Raw genomic sequence first — 8,124 nt, 5'->3', positions numbered from 1 at the left:
GAGTCCGTCTCCACTGATGGTTGAGTATGTTTCTTCATATATCTGATGAGATTATATCATAGACATTGTGAATAAAACATTGTAGAAACTGTGCATTCTATGTTGTTGTTCTGAAGAGTGATTTTTTATGTTTAGTAGGCAGTTAACTTGGTTGATCTGAAGCTCCAAATTCTGTCTCCCTTATGGTGGGCAACAGCTGAAATATCTGTTCAGTTCTTTTTGTTTTAGCTGGGCTTCTTGAAGTCAGTCCTAAGGATGTGGAGTTCAGAGATCAGTGAGAGATTTGGGCAGTGTGGCTAATATCTTCTGTGGCTCTCTCCTCTTCAGGATTTCTTTCTCACTTTCCAGACTCTGGTCACTCTGAACTCTGTACTCTGATTCTTCAACTAGTAATGACTTAAGCTTTCTATATAATTATTCTTAGTGGCACTGGGTCTGTCTTAAGTTGAAAAGATGTTAAAAATATGTTTTCCCTCTTACTAGTTCTTCTCGAGTTTCTGCATGTTTTTGGTCATTCTCCATTGCCTTTAGATAATTTTTAATATTTTATCCGATGTTTAATTTCATGTGTGTGAGAGGGCTGGTCTAGCACAAGCTACTCCATCAACCATGATCTGCTCAAACTCTCATTAGTTTCTTGCCCTCTCTTCTCCCAGTTAAGGACCTGCTTGGGCTTTCCTGGGTATAGACACAAAACTCTAACATTCTCTAGAAAGAAGTTGATCATTAAAATAAATGAATATATTTATACCTCTTAAGATAGGCCTGAATTCCGAAAATGAACTCATCATACCTGATGGCCCAATACTATCCAAATACCATGCAATTCCTGGGTCACTCCCAGTCTAGATGTCAATCAATCATGGCTTCCAACTTACTGTTCTAGCAGGAATTATATTTTTTCAGTTATTCTAAACTCTTAAGACACAGAAGGACATATTAAAACATTCTACCACATTTCATTAACCAAATTAGTAAGACAGGATCACTTTTATACTGTGACTTTCTCTTCATGATACTTTTTTAAATGGCATTATAATATTAGCCTGAGGGCCTTAATTCAGGTAACTTCCACTGTAATTTTTTCAGGCTCACTCCTGTTGAAATCCATTACATTTAATGAAAAGATGAAAAACAAAATGTGAAAAAAAATTCCACAACTATTTCCTCTTTCCTCACCAATGTATTAGCTTACAGTTAATTTTTAAAATAAATATTCATATTTCATTAAGGGAACTTTATGATTGTTTTGCTTTTTTGATTTTTGATGGCAGGTTTTGCTTTATGACATCTCCTATTCACTTCACCCCAGAAAGTCTCTGACACTATTTGGTGTATTTCTGTTTAATTTTATGCCACTGGACTATTTCTCTTAAATATTGCTGAGGTTTATTTTCTATGATGGAGAAACAATATGCCATCTTTCCATTTAGCTTTGTGTTTCAGTGCTGCCCTTGTATTTCATAAAGGATAGATTTTCAGAGAGCATAACCGGGACTTACAAATTAAAATCTCTAGGTGTTTATTTTTCTTACCATGTTTTGCAAATCTAATGAGGTTTTGCAATCCTGTTCTGAGTGCTGCTAGTAGAAAAGAAGGGGTGTAGCACTACTACAGTGTAAAACTACTGTGTTTATTTTTCCATCATGCAGTTTCCTAATTCTGGTCCTTAGAAACTAAGTGGAACTGTAAGGAAGAGAACAAAGAAAACAAAGCACACCTCATTATTCCTTTAAAAAGGTGAAAACCTAAATATAAGTAGATTCCAAGGTAAGGAATCAAGTCATGACTTCTGTTAGTTCCTTAACTACTACCCGACAAAATTAAGTTGCATAGCTAGTCAATCACATGGAAAAAAAATAGGCGATGCTTTAAGCTTCTAATGTCTTATTTATTCTTTTTCTTTATTATTCCTTATGTTGGTATAAGTATTAGTACCTATTTTTTTATTCTGCTAAGTATATTCCACCAAGGTTTTTTGTTTGCTTTGTTTTTTAACTGGTAGCTGAAAAAGCCCAGGGATATACCTAGGCTTGGGAGAACTTAAAATTAAGATAATAGTTTAGCAGCCCACCAGCCTTCATTCAGCTTGATATTACCTGTAGATATAAAATGACTTTCTCAAATGTGGTGCTTACTTAGGAAAGAACAGTGGACTTAAGACCAACCTAGGCTGTTCTACAGCACCTCAACCCTAAATCCTAGTTTAAATCAGCTTGCACAGCAGCATGAATGTTTCCGTTTCCTATTGTTGTGTAGACAAATAATTTCCCTATCTGTCTACGGAAACAGAACCTTCTTGCCTATTCCCTTGTTCTTCATTTTTAGTCCAAAAATCCTCTCTAGAAGACCTTCTATATATCCCATTACTGCTGCTTCTGCCTCTCCACCTGTGATGACCAACTTTGTTTCTCCATGTTCCTTTTACTACTCTAGCCTCATTTCAAACCAGTGTGCCCTTTCCATAATATAGGAAAATGAACAAAGATTTAATCATTTAACAAAAGGGTAAGCAAAAAATTCTAATAGACAAATTTTCTCTTGACTCTCTCATGAGAATGCCCCTTCTGATTTTTTCCATGCTGAATTCAGCTCATTCCAGTGCACCCAGAGTTCGAGAATCATATACTATGGCCCCAAGTATCAGTTTTGAAACTTCTCATCATCCTGACCCATCAGCTCAGTCTTTGAAGCACATACCATCCATACCCATTACCACTGCAGTTCTGCACTGCTCTTCATCAGTGTCCTGACCCTCCTGAAATCTGGCTAGTAGTCCTGGCTAGTAGTCCTGTCTTCATGGAGTCTCCCATCTCAGTTTCATTGACTCCAGCATTCATGCTATTGTGACCTTTCTTTGATCTGCCTTAAAAAATTCTGTCCTCTTGGCTCAGCTGATCTATTACTCCACCTTAAATTAACAACAGACCAGGGGTACCTGAGTGGCTCTGTGGGTTAAAGCCTCTGCCTTCAGCTCAGGTCATGATCCCGCGTCCTGGGATCGAGCCCCACATCGGGCTCTATCAGCGAGGAGCCTGCTTCCTCCTCTCTCTGCCTACTTGTGATCTCTGTCAAATAAATTTAAAAAAAAAAAAAACTTTATAAATTAACAACAGACCAGCTGGGTTAAGCATGCTTTTTGCTCCACTCTCTTCTGAAATTAGAAATCCTGATCTGTATCTCTGAATGACCCTCCAAGAGCATCCCTTTACCAGTACACTTTCCATTTAAAATGTTTTGAAATATACTTTCTCAGTTCCAAGCCCTGTTATTAATAGATTTAATTTTCTTGAAGTTAGTTTTATTTCTAAATCTAATAAATTATTCTTTTTAATACATTACTTAATAGTTACTGCATTCATAGAACATAAAATACCATTTCTCTATTCAATACTAACATTTTCCTATATAATAAATACATTAGTTCTAAGAAATTCCACATCTTGCCCAGTTCTAATAGTAGACAAGATCAGAGTTTTCTCTTTAATATTAGAAAATAACTGATCAATTTGTGATGTGATATAAATAAGAAATGAAAGATGAAAAGTCATCTCACATGTCTAAGAACACATTCACTGCTCTTTCTTCTTTTTCCTCCCACCATTGTTGCAGCCCCTACCCAGGAGTTGAGGGGAATGGTGCTGATATCCTCAACATTTAACTACATAGAGTTACAAACTAACAAGTACTAAATGTACTGACTTCTTTATTCCTTTCTTCTTTCTGGGATTTTTTCACCTCATTTTAAACCCAAGGGAAGCGAGGGAGTTTAACCTTGATTTTATAGAACCAGGGCTTCTACTTTCAGTAAAATGGTACTCCTTAATAAAACAATATACTAGATAAAATATTTGTAGATGTCTCTTGAAACATCCCTTATCCACATAAAAGAAAGTAATCTCTAGATACCAAACAAAGGGAAAGCAGGAACATCAGAGACCAATGAGTACCAAGCTCACTCTCACCTAAAGGTTTCTACCAAATCCTGGAGACTTTGAGCTTTGGCTTTGACAGGAGCCCAAGAAATGGGATGTAGAAGCCTGTTTTCACCCATGAGTGACTACAAAGGGCTATACCTTCAAGGATAACAGTGTCTTCCATTATAGTTCTATTTTATAGAATATGTCAGAACTATGGACTTTTTTTATGGTTTTGCGATCTGGCCTGGGAATTTAGTGTAGTGGTTAGGTATATCTAAAGTCAGAAAACCTAAGTAGTTACTTCGCATAAGTCTCAGATTTTTCAACCATAGATGGGAATAATAGCAGCACTTTCTTCATATTTATATGGAAAATGCATATTGATTTCCACACACCCAACTTAAAAACTTCTGGAAAGGGGCACCTGGTTGGCTCAGTTGGTTAAGTGACTGCCTTGGCCTCAGGTGATGATCCCAGAGTCCCTGGATAGAGTCCCTCATTGGGCTCCCATACCTGCGGGGAGTCTGCTTCTCCCTTTGACCTTCTCCCCTCTCATGCTCTCTCTTACTCATTCTCTCAAATAAATAAAATCTTAAAAAAAAAAAAACTTCTGGAAAAAATCCATTTGTAATTTGGTGATGCTTACGTTATTTTAAACACCATTTGGCAGATGATGTTAATGCAGTTCTTTTAGTTTATCAAACAAATATTTATTTGTTATTGAGTGCTATGATGTGTTAGACAGTATTCTTGGTGCTGAGACTACGCAGTAAACATAAGAAAATCCCTGCCCTCAGGAGACAGATGCAAAACAAAAAGAAAACAGGAATAGAAGCAGGTGGTGTTGATGTTTGGCTCAGGTTAAGTGGGGAAAAGGAGGATAAGGAATACCTGTGGAGTCTTGCATATGATGCTTTAGGAAGGCTCCCTAATAAAGGACCATCTGAGCTTTTGATGAATGACATGGGTATCTGTGAAGGAACATTCTACATAGAGGGAACAGTTAGTACTAAGTTTTTCAGGTGAAGCCTACTTGACATGTTTGAAGTCTGTAAAGAAGATGAATTTAGCTAGAACATCATGAAAAAAAGCAAAGCTGTAGAGATATGAGATCAGAGAAGTAGCAGGTGTACCAGATCCTAAGTGGCCTTGTAAGCCATGGTAAGAACACTGGCTTTCATTGTGAGTGAGGAAGGAAGTCACTGGAGGCTTTTGAGAAGAGGGGTGACGTAAGCTGATTTGTGTGGAGATTTGATGATGGGGAAAAGCAGGAATACCAATTACAAGGCTATTACCATAATCCAGATGAGAGTAACTTGGATCAAGAAAGAAGTGGGACTGGTAAGAAGTGATCAGATTCTCCATATATTTTAAAGGTAGAACCAAAAAGGATTTGCTGGTGTACTGGGTATGTGGTAAGAAAGAGAAAAGTTAAAGGTAACTTACTAACTGTAAGATCTTTGGTGTAAGCAAACTACAAAATGAAATTGCCATTTAGTAAGACAGGGACAGTTTGGATTGGTAAAGAAAAAATAGAGTTCATTTTTAGGTATAATAAGCATCAGATGCCTATTACATATTCCAAGTAGATGATGTTGAGAAGACAAATAGATAGGAGTCTGAGCTCAGGGGACAGGTCTGAGCTGATGACATGAATTTGAGAGTCATCAAACTAGAGAAGGCATTAACATGATATTGGTTGAGAGCACATAAAGAGTGAGCATAGGAAGAGAAGAAAAGCTATCTGAAGACTGGGCCTGGGCCACCCCACAATATAGAGGTTAGTTGATGAGAAGAAACCAACAGAATATTCAAGATGTGCCAGTGAGGAAAAAAAAAAATCAAAGGACAGTGGTATTTATAAGCAAAATGAAGTAAAATTTCCAATGTCTAAGATACAATGTGGAATTGGGTATTTGAGGTAAAATAGAGGCCAAGGACATTGCAAGAGATGAAGTCAAGAAACCAGAGTATTACAAGGATTATTTTTTGTGAATATTGAGATCACCAAGAATATTGAGAACCACATCAGAAATAGTGACAGAGAGCCAGGTGTGAAAAATCTCCAAGGGGTGAGGAGAAGCAGGAGCCAGTAGAGGCCTACAGGTATCTGCAGTGTGATGACACCAGCTTCCAATTCAAGTCAAATAATTGTGAATATGTTGGTTGTTGGTAATAATAGGTTGGCCATGTGAAGATGTTGATGTTTGATTAATTTTTAACCTATAAAAATGGTGATTTCATATGGTTCAATCTAATAACTGAAGATACATAAAATATATCTGAGTTGTGACTGGCTTCATAACTTGATATGTATTTATGTTAGTGCTATTTTCTTTTTCAGTTGGAAACTCCCTGAGATCAGGAATTTATATTTTACCACATGTGTTTCTTTCACAGCACTTAGGATTTGCTTGGTACTTTCAGTCGGTCATGTAGTACTTTTTATACATAAATTATTACTATAATTGCTATTGCTGACTTCTGTTGTTATTTCAGGGTGATAATCATTCTCCTCACCTTCCAAGGTAAAAACAACTGAGAAATACACACAGGGATTAGATGGGGATCGATACCAGCTTTACTGCTGAGTAAACTGGAATAGGGAACACACTTAGACCTGAGGCCGAGGTGGGATCCAAAGTCTTTCTCCTCTGGAATGTATTCATGCACTCATTCCCTTGACAAGTGCAAACTGCATCCCAGGGCACAGCCAGTTTCTAACATGAGGGTAGTAAACAGGGGAGGGTGAGGCTGGGCTGGGAGTAGCAGGTGCAAGTACTTACAAAAGACTCCAGTCCTTGACTGCCTTCTCTCCATATCTCCCACAGCCAGTCCTTCATGATGCTTTCTTCAGTTGTCATAGCCTTCGTGAGAACAAAGTGTTTTTAAATTTTGTTGGACAAGTGCCAGGTTTGAAAGATGTGGTCCAAGGCAGCAACTACTTCCCCTTCCACGCTTGTCACCCAGGGCTTACGGCAGTGAGCTTACCACCATGAGCAAGCAAATCTCAATGAGAGAGCCAGAGAGGCCAGACCACATGAGTGCAGTGACCCTTCCAGGTATTTACCAATTAGGTAAGGCACTCCTTTCCTAGGGACATGTAAATTGAAGGAGTTAGAAAGGTGGATGTTTTCTCCCCAGACCACCTGATGGTGAATGCAGGTTTTTTTGAAGCCTGAAGCCTGTATAATTTGGATAGTCCTCTTTATAAGGAAAAGTATATAATATTACTAGTGTGAAATTAGGTAGAAGGTTTAGAAGAGGCCTGAGCAAGTGAAAGTCTTGAAACTTAAGCATTAGAGCTTTACAGTAAATCCTCCTGTGCTCTTGAGAAGGTAGCAATACCTGTTTTAATACATGTATCAATTAAGATGCTCTCAGACACAAACTTGCAAGCCAACCACCTTGAACTACCTTAAATAATAAAGAAGAGTAGTGGCTCACATTAATGAAGAGTCCAGCTGTTGGACAGTGCCATGGTAGATCTAGCAGCTTAACAATGTCATAATGACCCAGTTTCTTTCCATCTCCCCTCTGTGCTGTCCAAAGTATCTATTCCTCCTTAGGCAGGTCCCTTCAGGTTCACAGCATGAATGCCAGCAGCAATGAGGACTATTAGCTAAACTTTTCCTGTTAGAAGATAAAGGACAACTTCAATCATAGAGCAAATTCTTGAGCTTCAGAAAATGGCTTGTTGGATTCAAGATTCTAAATGATTAAGGCTGGAGCCAAGCACTGTGGCAAGAAGGACAGGGCAGCTTTAATGTCAGGCCAACCAGGGCCCACATCCAGAGATAAGGATAAGGATATGGTTTAGCCAACTCATGTGGTTGCTGCATACTGGAGAAGTGGAACTGAGGTTGGTGAAACATCTACAGTATTAAACAAGAGGTGAGAGTATGGAGAGTAGTAATCTAAATGTACTGAAAGTTTTCAAGATATTCATCTGATTTACATTTTCCCTTCCATCATCATTTTTTTCTACCACAAGACTAAAAGCCCCAGGAAGGCAGGGGCCATTTGTTCACTAGTTACCCAGCACCTAGTGTAAGTGCTCAAAATGTATTGTGAAAATACCTGAATTTACCACAAACTTAAGAGAAACAACTGGCAGGAACGTTAAATAGGTGTCTGTAAGGATTTATGTAAAAGTGAACTATATAAGAATATGAAATAAGAACAAGAACAAAAATATTAAGAG

Source organism: Lutra lutra, chromosome 2 (assembly GCF_902655055.1).
Source record: "Lutra lutra chromosome 2, mLutLut1.2, whole genome shotgun sequence".
In the NCBI taxonomy this organism is placed as follows: domain Eukaryota; kingdom Metazoa; phylum Chordata; class Mammalia; order Carnivora; family Mustelidae; genus Lutra; species Lutra lutra.
The sequence above is the reverse complement of the archived record's forward strand: the minus strand, read 5'-3'. Positions refer to the sequence as shown.